At 46.7% G+C, this 18110-nt stretch overlaps 1 pseudogene; it reads left to right on the top strand.

Annotated features, from left to right (window-relative positions):
* Positions 1 to 16423, top strand: part of LOC135511827 (inactive carboxypeptidase-like protein X2) — a 142260-nt pseudogene extending 125837 nt beyond the window's left edge.
* Positions 16424 to 18110: the final 1687 nt, after the last annotated feature.

Genomic DNA, 18110 nt, shown 5'->3' with positions numbered 1-18110 from the left:
TGTAGATGAGAGCATCCTGTAAGGATCGGTGCTGGTACTGTAGACGAGAAGCATCCTGTAAGGATCGGTGCTGGTACTGTAGATGAGAGCATCCTGTAAGGATCGGTGCTGGTACTGTAGACGAGAAGCATCCTGTAAGGATCGGTGCTGGTACTGTAGACGAGAAGCATCCTGTAAGGATCGGTGCTGGTACTGTAGACGAGAAGCATCCTGTAAGGATCGGTGCTGGTACTGTAGACGAGAGCATCCTGTAAGGATCGGTGCTGGTACTGTAGACGAGAAGCATCCTGTAAGGATCGGTGCTGGTACTGTAGATGAGAAGCATCCTGTAAGGATCGGTGCTGGTACTGTAGACGAGAAGCATCCTGTAAGGATCGGTGCTGGTACTGTAGACGAGAAGCATCCTGTAAGGATCGGTGCTGGTACTGTAGACGAGAAGCATCCTGTAAGGATCGGTGCTGGTACTGTAGACGAGAAGCATCCTGTAAGGATCGGTGCTGGTACTGTAGATGAGAAGCATCCTGTAAGGATCGGTGCTGGTACTGTAGACGAGAAGCATCCTGTAAGGATCGGTGCTGGTACTGTAGACGAGAGCATCCTGTAAGGATTGGTGCTGGTACTGTAGACGAGAAGCATCCTGTAAGGATCGGTGCTGGTACTGTAGATGAGACTGTAGATTGGTGCTGGTACTGTAGAAGCATCCTGTAAGGATCGGTGCTGGTACTGTAGACGAGAGCATCCTGTAAGGATCGGTGCTGGTACTGTAGACGAGAAGCATCCTGTAAGGATCGGTGCTGGTACTGTAGACGAGAAGCATCCTGTAAGGATCGGTGCTGGTACTGTAGACGAGAGCATCCTGTAAGGATCGGTGCTGGTACTGTAGAGGAGAAGCATCCTGTAAGGATTGGTGCTGGTACTGTAGACGAGAAGCATCCTGTAAGGATCGGTGCTGGTACTGTAGATGAGAAGCATCCTGTAAGGATCGGTGCTGGTACTGTAGACGAGAAGCATCCTGTAAGGATTGGTGCTGGTACTGTAGACGAGAAGCATCCTGTAAGGATCGGTGCTGGTACTGTAGACGAGAAGCATCCTGTAAGGATCGGTGCTGGTACTGTAGATGAGAAGCATCCTGTAAGGATCGGTGCTGGTACTGTAGACGAGAGCATCCTGTAAGGATCGGTGCTGGTACTGTAGACGAGAGCATCCTGTAAGGATTGGTGCTGGTGCTGTAGACGAGAAGCATCCTGTAAGGATCGGTGCTGGTACTGTAGACGAGAGCATCCTGTAAGGATCGGTGCTGGTACTGTAGACGAGAAGCATCCTGTAAGGATTGGTGCTGGTACTGTAGATGAGAAGCATCCTGTAAGGATCGGTGCTGGTACTGTAGACGAGAGCATCCTGTAAGGATCGGTGCTGGTACTGTAGATGAGAAGCATCCTGTAAGGATCGGTGCTGGTACTGTAGACGAGAAGCATCCTGTAAGGATCGGTGCTGGTACTGTAGACGAGAAGCATCCTGTAAGGATCGGTGCTGGTACTGTAGACGGTGCTGGTACTGTAGACGAAGGCATCCTGTAGAGCATCCTGTAAGGATCGGTGCTGGTACTGTAGACGAGAAGCATCCTGTAAGGATCGGTGCTGGTACTGTAGACGAGAAGCATCCTGTAAGGATCGGTGCTGGTACTGTAGACGAGAAGCATCCTGTAATGATTGGTGCTGGTACTGTAGACAAGAAGCAACCTTTAAGGATCGGTGCTGGTACTGTAGACGAGAAGCATCCTGTATTGATCGGTGCTGGTACTGTAGACAAGAAGCAACCTGTAAGGATCGGTGCTGGTACTGTAGACGAGAAGCATCCTGTAAGGATCGGTGCTGGTACTGTAGACAAGAAGCAACCTGTAAGGATAGGTGCTGGTGCTGTAGACGAGAAGCATCCTGTAATGATTGGTGCTGGTACTGTAGACGAGAAGCATCCTGTAAGGATCGGTGCTGGTGCTGTAGACGAGAAGCATCCTGTAAGGATTGGTGCTGGTACTGTAGATGAGAGCATCCTGTAAGGATCGGTGCTGGTACTGTAGATGAGAAGCATCCTGTAAGGATTGGTGCTGGTACTGTAGACAAGAAGCATCCTGTATCGGTGCTGATGGTCCTGTAAGGATCGGTGCTGGTACTGTAGACGAGAAGCATCCTGTAAGGATCGGTGCTGTAACTGTAGACGAGAAGCATCCTGTAAGGATCGGTGCTGTAACTGTAGACGAGAAGCATCCTGTAAGGATCGGTGCTGGTACTGTAGACGAGAAGCATCCTGTAAGGATCGGTGCTGGTACTGTAGACGAGAAGCATCCTGTAAGGATCGGTGCTGGTACTGTAGACGAGAAGCATCCTGTAAGGATCGGTGCTGGTACTGTAGACGAGAAGCATCCTGTAAGGATCGGTGCTGGTACTGTAGACTGTAGACGAGAAGCATCCTGTAAGGATCGGTGCTGGTACTGTAGATCGGTGCTGGTACTGAAGCATCCTGTAAGGATCGGTGCTGGTACTGTAGACGAGAGCATCCTGTAAGGATCGGTGCTGGTACTGTAGACGGTGCTGGTACTGAAGCATCCTGTAAGGATCGGTGCTGGTACTGTCCTGTAGACTGTAGAAGCATCCTGTAAGGATCGGTGCTGGTACTGTAGACGAGAAGCATCCTGTAAGGATCGGTGCTGGTACTGTAGACGAGAGCATCCTGTAAGGATCGGTGCTGGTACTGTAGACGAGAGACAAGCATCCTGTAAGGATCGGTGCTGGTACTGTAGACTGGTACTGTAGAGCATCCTGCATCCTGTAAGGATGATTGGTGCTGGTACTGTAGACAAGAAGCATCCTGTACTGTAGGATCCTGGTGCTGGTACTGTAGAGGAGAAGCATCCTGTAAGGATCGGTGCTGGTACTGTAGACAAGAAGCAGACCTGTAAGGATCGGGATGCTGGTACTGTAGTCCTGTAGACTGAGAAGCATCCTGTAAGGATCGGTGCTGGTACTGTAGACAAGAAGCATCCTGTAAGGATCCTGGTGCTGGTACTGTAGACGAGAAGCATCCTGTAAGGATCGGTGCTGGTACTGTAGATCGAGAAGCATCCTGTAAGGATCGGTGCTGGTACTGTAGACGAGAAGCATCCTGTAAGGATCGGTGCTGGTACTGTAGACGAGAGCATCCTGTAAGGATCGGTGCTGGTACTGTAGATCCTGTAAGGATCGAAGCATCCTGTAAGGATCGGTGCTGGTACTGTAGACGAGAAGCATCCTGTAAGGATCGGTGCTGGTACTGTAGACGAGAAGCATCCTGTAAGGATCGGTGCTGGTACTGTAGATGAGAAGCATCCTGTAAGGATCGGTGCTGGTACTGTAGATGAGAGCATCCTGTAAGGATCATCCTGGGATGCTGGTACTGTACTGTAGATGAGAGACGAGCATCCTGTAAGGATCGGTGCTGGTACTGTAGATCGGTGCTGGTACTGAGAAGCATCCTGTAAGGATCGGTGCTGGTACTGTAGACTGTAGAAGCATCCTGTAAGGATCGGTGCTGTAACTGTAGACGAGAAGCAACCTGTAAGGATCGGTGCTGGTACTGTAGATGAGAAGCATCCTGTAAGGATCGGTGCTGGTACTGTAGATGAGAAGCATCCTGTAAGGATCGGTGCTGGTACTGTAGACGAGAGCATCCTGTAAGACGAGATCCTGGTGCTGGTACTGTAGACGAGAGCATCCTGTAAGGATCGGTAAGGATGCTGGTACTGCTAGATGAGAAGCATCCTGTAAGGATCGGTGCTGGTACTGTAGATGAGAAGCATCCTGTAAGGATCGGTGCTGGTACTGTAGACGAGAGCATCCTGTAAGGATCGGTGCTGGTACTGTAGACGAGAAGCATCCTGTAAGGACTGTAGATGAGAAGCATCCTGTAAGGATCGGTGGGTACTGTAGATGAGAAGCATCCTGTGGTACTGTAGGATCCTGTAAGGATCGGTACTGTAGATGAGAAGCATCCTGGGATGGTGCTGGTACTGTAGACATCCTGTAAGGATTGAGCATCCTGTAAGGATCGGTGCTGGTACTGTAGACGAGAAGCATCCTGTAAGGATCGGTGCTGGTACTGTAGATGAGAAGCATCCTGTAAGGATCGGTGCTGGTACTGTAGACGAGAGCATCCTGTAAGGATCGGTGCTGGTACTGTAGACGAGAGCATCCTGTAAGGATCGGTGCTGGTACTGTAGACGAGAAGCATCCTGTAAGGATTGGTGCTGGTACTGTAGACGAGAGCATCCTGTAAGGATCGGTGCTGGTACTGTAGACGTAAGATCGCATCCTGTAAGGATGGGATGCTGGTACTGTAGACGAGAGCATCCTGTAAGGATCGGTGCTGGTACTGTAGACGAGAAGCATCCTGTAAGGATTGGTGCTGGTACTGTAGACGAGAAGCATCCTGTAAGGATCGGTGCTGGTACTGTAGATGAGAAGCATCCTGTAAGGATCGGTGCTGGTACTGTCCTGTAGATGAGAAGCATCCTGTAAGGATCGGTGCTGGTACTGTAGACGAGAGCATCCTGTAAGGATCGGTGCTGGTACTGTAGACGAGAAGCATCCTGTAAGGATCATCCTGGTGCTGGTACTGTAGACATCCTGTAAGGATCGGTGCTGGTACTGTAGATGAGAAGCATCCTGTAAGGATCGGTGCTGGTACTGTAGACGAGAAGCATCCTGTAAGATCGGTGCTGGTACATCCTGTAAGGATCGGTGCTGGTACTGTAGAGGAGAAGCATCCTGTAAGGATTGGTGCTGGTACTCCTGTAAGGATCGGTAGAGAGAGAGGCATCCTGTAAGGATCGGTGCTGGTACTGTAGATGAGAAGCATCCTGTAAGGATCGGTGCTGGTACTGTAGATGAGAAGCATCCTGTAAGGATCGGTGCTGGTACTGTAGATGAGAAGCATCCTGTAAGGATCGGTGCTGGTACTGTAGACATCCTGAGGATCGGTGCTGGTAAGCATCCTGTAAGGATCGGTGCTGGTACTGTAGATGAGATCGGTGCATCCTGTAAGGATCGGTGCTGGTACTGTAGATCGGTGCTGGTACTGTAGACGGAGAGCATCCTGCATCCTGTAAGGATCGGTGCTGGTACTGTAGATGAGAGCATCCTGTAAGGATCGGTGCTGGTACTGTAGATGAGAAGCATCCTGTAAGGATCGGTGCTGGTACTCCTGTAGGATCGGAGATCCTGTAAGGATCGGTGCTGGTACTGTAGATGAGAAGCATCCTGTAAGGATCGGTGCTGGTACTGTAGAGAAGCATCCTGTAAGGATCGGTGCTGGTACTGTAGACGCAGAAGCATCCTGTAAGGATCGGTGCTGGTACTGTAGACGAGAAGCATCCTGTAAGGATCGGTGCTGGTACTGTAGATTGGTGCTGACTGAAGCATCCTGTAAGGATCGGTGCTGGTACTGTAGACGAGAAGCATCCTGTAAGGATCGGTGCTGGTACTGTAGACGAGAAGCATCCTGTAAGGATCGGTGCTGGTACTGTAGACGAGAAGCATCCTGTAAGGATCGGTGCTGGTACTGTAGACGAGAGCATCCTGTAAGGATTGGTCCTGTAGAGGAAGCATCCTGTAAGGATCGCTGGTACTGTAGACGAGCATCCTGTAAGGATCGGTGCATCCTGTAAGGATCGGTGCTGGTACTGTAGACTGAGAGCATCCTGTAAGGATCGGTGCTGGTACTGTAGTAGAGAAGCATCCTGTAAGGATCGGTGCTGGTACTGTAGACGAGAGCATCCTGTAAGGATCGGTGCTGGTACTGTAGACGAGAAGCATCCTGTAAGGATCGGTGCTGGTACTGTAGTAGAGAAGCATCCTGTAAGGATCGGTGCTGGTACTGTAGACGAGAGCATCCTGTAAGGATCGGTGCTGGTACTGTAGACATCCTGAAGCATCCTGTAAGGATCGGTGCTGGTACTGTAGATGAGAAGCATCCTGTAGAGCATCCTGTAAGGATTGGTGCTGGTACTGTAGACGAGAAGCATCCTGTAAGGGTGCTGGTACTCGGTGCTGGTACTGTAGACGAGAAGCATCCTGTAAGGATCGGTGCTGGTACTGTAGATGAGAGCATCCTGTAAGGATCGGTGCTGGTACTGTAGACGAGAAGCATCCTGTAAGGCTCGGTGCTGGTACTGTAGACGAGAAGCATCCTGTAAGGATCGGTGCTGGTACTGTAGACGAGAAGCATCCTGTAAGGATCCTGGTACTGTAGACGATCCTGTAAGGATCGGTGCTGGTACTGTAGACGAGAAGCATCCTGTAAGGATCGGTGCTGGTACTGTAGACGAGAAGTAGGTACAGGGAGAACATTTAAACAGGACAGGAACAGCATCTGGACAGGGGAGCAGGCGTGACAGTACCTACATACATAGATACATAGACTAAAATACAGTAGGATAGAATAGAATACAGTATATACATATGAGATGAGAAATACAGTGCCTTGCGAAAGTATTCGGCCCCCTTGAACTTTGCGACCTTTTGCCACATTTCAGGCTTCAAACATAAAGATATAAAACTGTATTTTTTTGTGAAGAATCAACAACAAGTGGGACACAATCATGAAGTGGAACGACATTTATTGGATATTTCAAACTTTTTTAACAAATCAAAAACTGAAAAATTGGGCGTGCAAAATTATTCAGCCCCCTTAAGTTAATACTTTGTAGCGCCACCTTTTGCTGCGATTACAGCTGTAAGTCGCTTGGGGTATGTCTCTATCAGTTTTGCACATCGAGAGACTGAATTTTTTTCCCATTCCTCCTTGCAAAACAGCTCGAGCTCAGTGAGGTTGGATGGAGAGCATTTGTGAACAGCAGTTTTCAGTTCTTTCCACAGATTCTCGATTGGATTCAGGTCTGGACTTTGACTTGGCCATTCTAACTCCTGGATATGTTTATTTTTGAACCATTCCATTGTAGATTTTGCTTTATGTTTTGGATCATTGTCTTGTTGGAAGACAAATCTCCATCCCAGTCTCAGGTCTTTTGCAGACTCCATCAGGTTTTCTTCCAAAATGTCCTGTATTTGGCTCCATCCATCTTCCCATCAATTTTAACCATCTTCCCTGTCCCTGCTGAAGAAAAGCAGGCCCAAACCATGATGCTGCCACCACCATGTTTGACAGTGGGGATGGTGTGTTCAAGGTGATGAGCTGTGTTGCTTTTACGCCAAACATAACGTTTTGCATTGTTACCAAAAAGTTCAATTTTGGTTTCATCTGACCAGAGCACCTTCTTCCACATGTTTGGTGTGTCTCCCAGGTGGCTTGTGGCAAACTTTAAACAACACTTTTTATGGATATCTTTAAGAAATGGCTTTCTTCTTGCCACTCTTCCATAAAGGCCAGATTTGTGCAATATACGACTGATTGTTGTCCTATGGTCAGAGTCTCCCACCTCAGCTGTAGATCTCTGCAGTTCATCCAGAGTGATCATGGGCCTCTTGGCTGCATCTCTGATCAGTCTTCTCCTTGAATGAGCTGAAAGTTTAGATGGGATGGCTTCTGTGCAAAGGTCTTTCCGGTAGATTTGCAGCTGGTCTGATACTGAAAGAGAGGCCTTCCATTTTAACCCTAATTAATTAATCAATTAACAATAGAAACCTACATTTTCCATGCACAGTATACATTGCAATCCTTTTAAACAATATCACAACATAACATTTACAACATTACATCACTACTGATGTTTAAAGCCATTTGGGGAAATCCCTTTTCCTTTTCCAGTATCCAAAACAAACAATGCGCTCATCCACAACATTGATAAGTATAATAATTATTGTATCTTTATGAACATTGACAAGTTCACAACAGTTAATTTGTGTGTCGGTTAACTTATCTTATAATGCGCTGGTGATGAATATGTGTGTGCCCAAATTGTTCTTCATGATGCTCTTGGTAGATTTGCAGTGGTCTGATACTTTCCATTTCAACCGGACAGTGCTCCTTGATGACTATCACAGTGCAGGGTGTGTTCATTTATAGACTATCACAGGAGACTTGATTACACACAGGTGGATTGTATTTATCATCATTAGTCATTTAGGTCAACATTGGATCATTCAGAGATCCTCACTGAACTTCTGGAGAGAGTTTGCTGCACTGAAAGTAAAGGGGCTGAATAATTTTGCACGCCCAATTTTTCAGTTTTTGATTTGTTAAAAAGTTTGAAATATCCAATAAATGTCGTTCCACTTTGTGTCCCACTTGTTGTTGATTCTTCACAAAAAATACAGTTTTATATCTTTATGTTTGAAGCCTGAAATGTGGCAAAAGGTCGCAAAGTTCAAGGGGGCCGAATACTTTCGCAAGGCACTGTAAACATTATTAAAGTGACCAGTGATTCCATGTCTGTATATAGGGCAGCAGTCTCTAAGGTGCAGGGTTGAGTAACCAGGTAGAAGCTGGCTAGTGATGGCTGATGACAGTCTGATGACCTTGAGATAGAAGCTGTTTTTCAGTCTCTCGGTCCCAGCTTTGATGCACCTGTACTGACCTCGCCTTCTGGATGATAGCGGGGTGAACAGGCAGTGGCTCGCATGGTTGTTGTCCTTGATCACCTTTTGGCCTTCCTGTGACATCGGATGCTGTAGGTGTCCTGGAGGGCAGGCAGTTTGCCCCCGGTGATGTGTTGGCCACACTACACCACCCTCTGGAGAGCCCTGCGGTTGCGAGTGGTGCAGTTGCCGTACCAGGCGGTGATACAGTCCTAGGATGCTCTCAGTGGTGCATCTGATTTGTGAGGGTCTTAGTCCTGTTTGTGAGGTGGACCACTTCTTGTCAGTGATGTGCCAACTTGAATCTTCTTCCCACTGTCCCTCGATGTTATAGTAATGATGTAATGAGGTTAGCATGTCTTGGAGGTCTCCCTTGTTATTGTAATGATGAGAGGTTATGTCTTGGAATGCTCCCTCCCTGTTATTGTAATGATGAGATGTTAGCATGTCTTGGATGTCCTCCCTTGTTATTGTAATGGTGAGGGTTATGTCTTGGGGGTACCTCCTCCATTGTTGTTATAGTAATGATGTCTTGAGGCTAACCTCCCCTGTCATTGTAATAATGAGATGTTAGCATGTCTTGGAGGTATGCTAACCTCCCCTGTCATTGTAATGCTGAGAGCTTAGCATGTCTTGAGAGGTTATAGTAATGATGACATTAGTGTCTTGGGGGTATGCTAACCTCCATTGTTATAGACATTTGTGTCTTGGAGGTATGCTAACCTCCCTTGTTATAGTAATGATGACAGGTTAGCATGTCTTCCTCCCCTGTTATAGTAATGATGAGAGGTTAGCATGTTATTCACGATTAATGATGAGAGGTTAGCATTCAGGACTATCCCTTGTTATAGTAATGATGATCTGTAGCTGTTATTGTAATGAGTCTTGGAGTATGTTCCTGGAACCAACATGTCTTGGGGGCAAGTCACATGTTCCTTCAAGAGAATCCAGTTCTCTCTCCCCTGTCATTGTAATGGTGAGAAGTTAGCATGTCTGGTCCCAGAGAGGAGGTCTTGGGGGTAAACAATGGTGAGAGGTTAGCATGTCTGCTCCTCTTAAAATGGTCTTACTAACCTCCCCTGTTTTTGTAATGACGACTGACACACATGTCTTGGGGGTACACTCCTTGTTATTGTAATGGTGAGAGGTTAGCATGTCTTGGGGGTATGCTAACCTCCCCTCATGTGTTGGAGGTATGCTACTCCCCTGTTATTGTAATGGTGAGAGGTTAGCATGTCTTGGAGGTATGCTAACCTCCCTTGTTATTGTAATGGTGAGAGGTTAGCATGTCTTGGAGGTATGCTAACCTCCTTGTTATAGTAATGATGAGAGGTTAGCATGTCTTGGAGGAATGCTACCCTCCCCTGTCATTGTAATGGTGAGAGGTTAGCATGTCTTGGAGGTATGCTCCCTCCCCTCATGTCTTGGAGGTATGCTAACCTCCATCTCTTTGTGCTCTGTAACTTTCTCACTCATCGTTATTCACGATTCATTCAGGACTATATCTCTGTTGTTAGTGTTCCTGGAACCAACTGTTCTCTCAAGTCACGTCTTCAAGAGAATCCAGTTCTCTGCTGCGGTCCCAGAGAGGAGGGAGGAAACAAGTCTGCTCTTCTTATCTATCTATTTATCTGTTAAAAAGGAGGCTCTGCATGTGGAAAGAGGGGAACACCAAGTCCCTGCTGTGAACGACCTACTGGTAGAGAAGGTACTTGCTATTCCCCAGTTAGTCAGAGAGTGTGAATCATCAACATGATGTCATCACTGTGAACCCAGGACAGACAGACAGCTGATACACACACACACATAACATTCTCACACAGAAGGATAGACGCACATTATTAATGAAGACGTTCCAGGTTTTGTTATCAAAATTATAAGTTATTAGCATTTTATAGCGTGTCATTTTTTGTTGTTGGTTAGAGGACAAAGCAGAATGTGTTGCTCTTCGTGTGTCTGGTGCAGCGGATCAACAGTGTCATAACTGGCACCGTACACACACACACATACAACATTCTCTCACACACACACACACAACATTCTCTCACACACACACACACAACATTCTCTCACACACACATACAACATTCTCTCACACACACACACACACACACACACAACATTCTCTCACACACACACACACACAACATTCTCTCACACACACCACACACACAACATTCTCTCACACACACACACACACACACAACATTCTCTCACACACACACACACACAACATTCTCTCACACACTCTTCGTGTGTCTGGTACAGCGGATCAACAGTGTCATAATGTCACCGTATCTCACACACAGATCAGTGGATGAGATGTGGGGATGGGTGGGTGGGTGAACAGCATGATGGGTAGGAAATCAAACGCTCTGTTTCTGTGGCTGGATCAAAGGTTCAGCACACACGGTGAGTTCAGTTCACCGTTGCTTCCAGCAGGATTGGCACAAACAATGTCATGCCTAGTGGAGACAGGAGGGAGGAGACAGGAGACAGGAGGGAGGTGAAACACAATGTCCTGCCTAGAGGAGACAGGAGACAGGAGACAGGAGGGAGGTGAAACACAATGTCCTGCCTAGAGGAGACAGGAGGGAGGTGAAACACAATCTCATGCCTAGAGGAGACAGGAGACAGCAGGGAGGTGAAACACAATGTCATGCCTCGAGGAGACAGGAGACAGGAGGGAGGTGAAACACAATGTCATACCTAGAGGAGACAGGAGGTGAGGTGAAACACAATGTCATGCCTAGAGGAGACAGGAGACAGGAGACAGGAGACAGGAGACAGGAGACAGGAGGGAGGTGAAACACAATGTCATGCCTAGAGGAGACAGGAAGGAGGAGGTGAAACACAATGTCAGCAGGAGGAGACAGGGAAACACAATGTCATGCCTTGTGGAGACAGGAGACAGGAGGTAAAACACAATGTCATGCCTAGTGGAGACAGGAGACAGGTGAAACACAATGTCATGCCTCGTGGAGACAGGAGGGAGGTGAAACACAATGTCATGCCTGGAGGAGACAAGAGACAGGAGACAAGAGACAGGAGGGAGGAGACAGGAGGGAGGAGACAGGAGGGAGGAGACAGGAGGGAGGTGAAAAACATTGTCATTCCTAGAGGAGACAGGAGGGAGGTAAATCCAAGATGACAATGCGGTGCTATTTTTAAACTTCTTAACAGTTGAGCAGGAGAGATGAGAGTTCCTCTTTTCATGAAGTAGGCTAGAACACCCTCTTCTTCCCTTTTTCCCACTTTCTCTATGTTCTACCCTCCATCCTTTCTCTATGTTCTGCCCTCCCTCCCTTCTCTAAGTTCTGCCCTCCCTCCTTTCTCTATGTTCTGCCCTCCCTCCTTTCTCTATGTTCTGCCCTCCCTCCTTTCTCTATGTTCTACCCTCACTCCTTTCTCTATGTTCTGCCCTCACTCCTTTCTCTATGTTCTGCCCTCCTCCTTTCTCTATGTTCTGCCCTTCTCCTTTCTCTATGTTCTGCCCTCCCTCCTTTCTCTATGTTCTGCCCTCCCTCCTTTCTCTATGTTCTACCCTCCCTCCTCTCTCTATGTTCTGCCCTCCTCCTCCTTTCTCTATGTTCTACCCTCCCTCCTCTCTCTCTATGTTCTGCCCTCCCTCCTTTCTATGTTCTACCCTCCCTCCTTTCCTTTCTCTATGTTCTACCCTCCCTCCTTTCTCTATGTTCTACCCTCCTCCTCCTTTCTCTATGTTCTGCCCTCCCTCCTTTCTCTATGTTCTACCCTCCCCCTCCTCTCTCTATGTTCTGCCCTCCCTCCTTTCTCTATGTTCTACCCTCCCTCCTTTCTCTATGTTCTGCCCTCCCTCCTTTCTCTATGTTCTACCCTCCCTCCTCTCTCTATGTTCTGCCCTCCCTCCTTTCTCTATGTTCTACCCTCCCTCCTCTCTCTATGTTCTACCCTCCCTCCTCTCTCTATGTTCTGCCCTCCCTCCTTTCTCTATGTTCTACCCTCCCCTCCTTTCTCTGCCAGTTCAGTCAGTGAATTCCTAGAGGATTGCTTTGTGGAGCTCTTTGCCTTTTTCGCTGTTGCTGCCCTCCCTCCTTTCTCTATGTTCTGCCCTCCCTCCTTTCTCTATGAAGTATCAAGATGTGCTGCTTTCTTCCAGGGCTATATTTGCATACAGGAAAGTTACATTTGACTGGCTGAAAAAACAAGTTTTTTTGGTGATTCACAGTCCGTGACCTCTATGGTGGAATGCAATGTGGATCAGAATGCTGACAAGGGCTGGGAACGCTGAAAATTCTCACAATTCTTCTGACACGTAACCTACAATACACATGTAGCACCTCTCTCCCTCTCTCTCTCTCTCTCTCTCTCTCTCTCTCTCTCTCTCCTCTCTATGTTCCTCCTCTGTCTCTCTCCTCTCTCTCTCTCTCTCTCTCTCTCCTCTCTCCTCTCCTCCCTCCCTCTCTCTCTCTCTCTCTCTCTCTCTCTCCTCTCTCTCTCTCTTCCCTCCTCTCTCTCTCCCTCCTCTCTCTGAGTCTCTCTCTCTCTCTCTCCCTCTCTCTCTCTCTCTCTCTGTCTCTCTCTCTCTGTCTCTCTCCCTCTCTCTGTCTCTTTCTTTCTCTCCCTCCTTTCTCTATGTTCCCCCCTCTCTCTGTCTCTCTCTGTCTCTCTCTCTGTCTCTCTCTACCTCTCTACCTCTCTCTCTCTCTCTCTCTCTCTCTCTCTTCTCTCCCTCTCTCTGTCTCTCTTTTCTCTATGTTCTGCCCCTCCTCTCTCTCTCTCTCTCTCTGTCTCTCTATGTTCTCTCTCTTTCTCTCTCTCTCTGTCTGTCTGTCTTTCTTTCTCTCTGTCTCTCTCTCTGTCTCTCTCTCTCTGTCTGTCTCTCTCTGTCTCTCTCTCTTTCTCTCTCTGTCTCTCTCTCTCTGTCTGCTCTCCCTCTCTCTGTCTCTTTAACTCTTGCCCCCCTCTCTCTGTCTCTCTGTCTGTCTCTCTCTGTCTCTCTCTACCTCTCTATCCCTCTCTCTCTCTCTCTCTCTGTCTCTCTCTCTCTCTCTCTGTCTCTCTTTCTCTCGCCCCCCTCTCTCTCTCTCTCTCTTTCTCTCTCTGTCTCTCTCTGTCTCTCTCTGTCTCTCTCTGTCTGTCTCTGTCTCTGTCTGTCTCTGTCTGTCTCTCTCTCTCTCTCTCTCTCTCTCTCTCTCTCTCTCTCTCTCTCTCTCTCTCTCTCTCTCTCTCTCTCTCTCTCTCTCTCTCTCTCTCTCTCTCTCTCTCTCTCTCTCTCTCTCTCTCTCTCTCTCTCTAATCAGTTCAATTCAAAGGGGCTTTATTGGCATGTGGAAACACATTGCCAAAGCAAGTGAGGTAGATAATAAACCCCCCAAAAAGTGAAATAATCAATATGAAATTGTAAACAGAAAACATTACACTCTAGTGTTCTAAAAAAAAAAATCAAGACATTTCACACGTCATATTATATATTTATACAGTGTTGTAACGATGTGCAAATGGTTAAAGTACAAAGAGAGCCAGGTCTGCCTACGGTGGCCTTTCTCAATAGCAAGGCTATGCTCACTGAGTCTGTACATAGTCAAAGCTTTCCTTAAGTTTGGGTCAGTCACAGTGGTCAGGTATTCTGCCGCTGTGTCCTCTCTGTTTAGGGCCAAATAGCATTCTAGTTTGCTCTGTTTTTTTGTTAATTCTTTCCAATGTGTCATGCAATTATCTTTTTGTTTTCTCATGATTTGGTTGGGTCTAATTGTGCTGTTGTCCTGGGGCTCTGTAGGGTGTGTTTGTGTCTGTGAACAGAGCCCCAGGACCAGCTTGCTTAGGGGACTCGTCTTCAAGTTCAAATCAAATCAAATCACATTGTGTTAGTCACATGCACCGAATACAACAGGTGTAGACCTTACAGTGAAAGCAGCAGTAAAATAACAATAGCGAGACTATATACAGGGGGTACCGGTACAGAGTCAATGTGCAGGGGCACCTGAGGTTATTGAGGAAGCTGTTTAGAAGCCTCTTGGTCCTAGACTTGGCGCTCCGGTACCGCTTGCTGAGGTTGCAGAGAGAACAGTCTATGACTAGAGTGGCTGGAGTCTTTGACAAATGGATGGCAGGAAGCCTGGCCCCAGTGATGTACTCTGTCGTGCCTTGTGGTCGGAGGCCGAGCAGTTGCCATACCAGGCATTGATGCAACCTGTCAGGATGCTCTCGATGGGGCAGCTGAAGATACATTTTGAGAATCTGAGGAACGAAGCCAAATCTTTTCAGTTTCCTGAGGGGGAATAGGTTTTGTTGTGTCCTCTTCACGACTGTCTTGGTGTGCTTGGACCATGTTGGTTCATCTCTCTGTAGGTGATGGCTTTGTTATGGAAGGTTTGGGAATCGCTTCCTTTTAGGTGGTTGTAGAATTTTGATCATTAGCGGGTATCGGCCTTATTCTGCTCTTCGTGCATTATTTGGTGTTCTACGTTGTACACAGAGGTTATTTTTTGCAGAATTCTGCATGCAGAGTCTCAATTTGTTGTTTGTCCCATTTTATGAAGTTTTGGTTGGTGAGCGGACCCCAGACCTCACAACCATAGAGGACAATGGGTTCTTTAAATGATTCAAGTATTTTTAGCCAGATCCTAATTGGTATGTAGAATTTTATGTTCCTTTTGATGGCATAGAAAGCCCTTCTTGCCTTGTCTCTCAGATCGTTCACAGCTTTGTGGAAGTTACCTGTGGCGCTGAAGTTTAGGCCAAGGTATGTATAGTTGTGTGCTCTAGGGCAACTGTGTCTAGATGGAATTTGTATTTGTGGTCCTGGTGACTGGACCTTTTTTGGAACACCATTATTTTTTGTCTTACTGAGATTTACTGTCAGGGCCCAGGTCTGACAGAATCTGTGCAGAAGATCTAGGTGCTGCTGTAGGCCATTCTTGGTGCTGCAGACTTTTCTAGTGCCCCCGCCAATTCTAATAAGAATCTATGCATAAGATTTAGGTGTCTCACTCACTCACTCACTCACTCACTCCCTCACTTTATTCTTGGATAATAATGTTATTATCGTGTAGTAACAACCCAGTAATAAAGGCCTGATTTATTCAGAAGGATATTCCTTCAGCTCTACTTTAACCCTGAGGTCACTCACTCACTCCCTCACTCACTCCCTCCCTCACTCCCTCACTCCCAGTCCTCTCTTTGTCTCCCTAGCGGCGGACGGGGACTACTGGAGGCTGTTGAACCCAGGAGAGTACAGCATCACGGTGAGGGCCGAGGGCTACAGCGCCAGCAGTAAGGTGTGAGGTGGGCTATGACGTCGGAGCGACCCGCTGTGACTTCACCGTCAGCCGCACCAACCTGTCACGCATCAAGGAGATCATGGAGAGGTACAACAAGCAGCCCATCAGGCAGCCTCTCAGGCCACCCGTCAGGCAGCTGCAAGCACGCAGGCCCGGCCCCGACACAGACGTGTGAGGACATCATAGGGGCCCCCACCAGGGAGCGTTAGAGAGAACGAGTAGCCTGGTCCCGCACCTGAATGCGCTGTCTTGCCAACACCTGTGGTCATTGTTCTGCCAATCTGCCAATGACCAGAGGGTTTTACAGCACAAACTGATCTGGGACAAGGCTAGGTGTGAAGAGAGCAATGAGAGACAGACTCTAACATCTCTCTCTCTAGTTCTGATCCAACATCTTCTTTGATCGGGACTCCTTTCTCTGTTTTTGAACTCTGTTTTGCCACATCCATCCAGAGTGTCGGTGGAAGTGCAGATTGGAGACTGATGGTAAAAGATTAGATATTTTGAGTGATAACGGCGTTTTTCTGTATTAAAAACAAGGTGCTGTTCTTTCAACCATGAATTAAGCTCTCTGGTGCTGGTCTTACTGTAAAATAAGTGTCTTTTTGGGGGGGGGGGGGGGGGGGGGGGGCCGACCATCTTAAAAAAAGTTGCAATGACTTCTCTACCAAAGAGTTGTTACAGTATACATGACTAACCTGAAATGTCCATGTTTTCCTTTGTGCCATTATTTGGTAATGAAAGTGTCAGTCTATATTCCATTATTTGGTCATGAGAGTGTCAGTCTATATTTTAAATGATGAATTTTGACCATGGATATTACCGTGTGTCTCTACCAGTACTAACTCATGCAGTACCAGTACCATACCAGTACAGTACCAGTACCAGTACAGTACCAGTACAGTTCCAGTACAGTACAGTACCAGTTCCAGTACAGTACCATACCAGTACCAGTACCAGTACAAAGCAGTAATAACTATCTTACCAGACCAGTACCAGTACAGTACCAGTTTACAAGCTTCATCCTTGCAAGTAATATCTTTTGAAATTGTTCTTTGGAATAAATAAATAAAATGATGCATATATTTTGAATGTAGAAAAAGCTCTATATATTTTTTTTATATAATGCCACTCCTCATGTTACTTTTCTAAAGGATTTAGAGTCCTAAAGTTCAGATTTAGAGTCCTAAAGGATTTAGAGTCCTAAAGGATTTAGAGTCATAAAAAGGATTTAGAGTCCTAAAGGATTTAGAGTCCTAAAGGATGTAGAGTCCTAAAGGATGTAGAGTCCTAAAGGATGTAGAGTCCTAAAGGATTTAGAGTCCTAAAGGATTTAGAGTCCTAAAGGATTTAGAGTCCTAAAGGATTTAGAGTCCTAAAGGATTTAAACTCCAGGCTGCTTTTCAGCTCATTTATCCCCTGATTTACTTAACAAAACAAAATGTCTCAATAGCTGGTCCAGGTATCCTCATGACATCACAAGTTGGGAGGTGGGGGTGGGGGGCTTTCCTCTTTTGTTCTCTGCTGCTCTTCTATTGGTCCTCATGCAAAGGGAGGAGGCTGATGACATCACGAATTCCCCATTCAAACCAACTCTTTGAAAGCCCGGCTCATTAAAGGTTGCAGTTGTGTCTTAAAAAAAACACTATTTTGCTCAAAACGTGTTTGTTTTTTTTACCCTTTAGTGTGTGTTTACTCGACTGTATTTATAGATGTCGCTTTTCAACAGTAAAAGTTCCTGAATCGCTGGAGGACATCTTTAATAAAATATATATTTATATATTTTATATTTGAAGAGCTTTGAACACTGTAGTCTCTCTGAAATGCTACCATGTTATTTGACGATGTTCTGAAAGGTTTTGTAGGTTCCTACCAAAAAGGTAAAAGAAAAACAACTGAACATGGTGATAGACGGTTGGCGCCACTATGATAGTAGGATGAAGCTCAATGTTACATTCAAATCTCCCTACCATCATGTCTAAGACAATATGTCACCAACATTTGCAAATCAAATTGGAGGTACACAACACACTCCCCGCCTCTCATCATGAGCCGTCCGGTCGTTACCGAGAACCACATATCGGATTTTTAACATATCGGATTTTTAACGTGGGTCGTTAGCAATTGAATTTTCAGAGTATTTTCTGCGCCCTACCTAGCTAACTATCACCAGTCGGATGAGAAGCAAGCGACAAGCAAAGGAAGATAGGTAGCTAGTAAAGCGTAGCTAGTTAGCTATATTCATCCATAAAGCGTAGCTAGCTAGCTATATTCTTAAATT

Source organism: Oncorhynchus masou, chromosome 24 (genome assembly GCF_036934945.1).
Source record: "Oncorhynchus masou masou isolate Uvic2021 chromosome 24, UVic_Omas_1.1, whole genome shotgun sequence".
Classification (NCBI taxonomy): Eukaryota; Metazoa; Chordata; class Actinopteri; order Salmoniformes; family Salmonidae; genus Oncorhynchus; species Oncorhynchus masou.
Note: the sequence above shows the minus strand (reverse complement) of the source record. Positions and strands in the feature narration are given on the sequence as shown.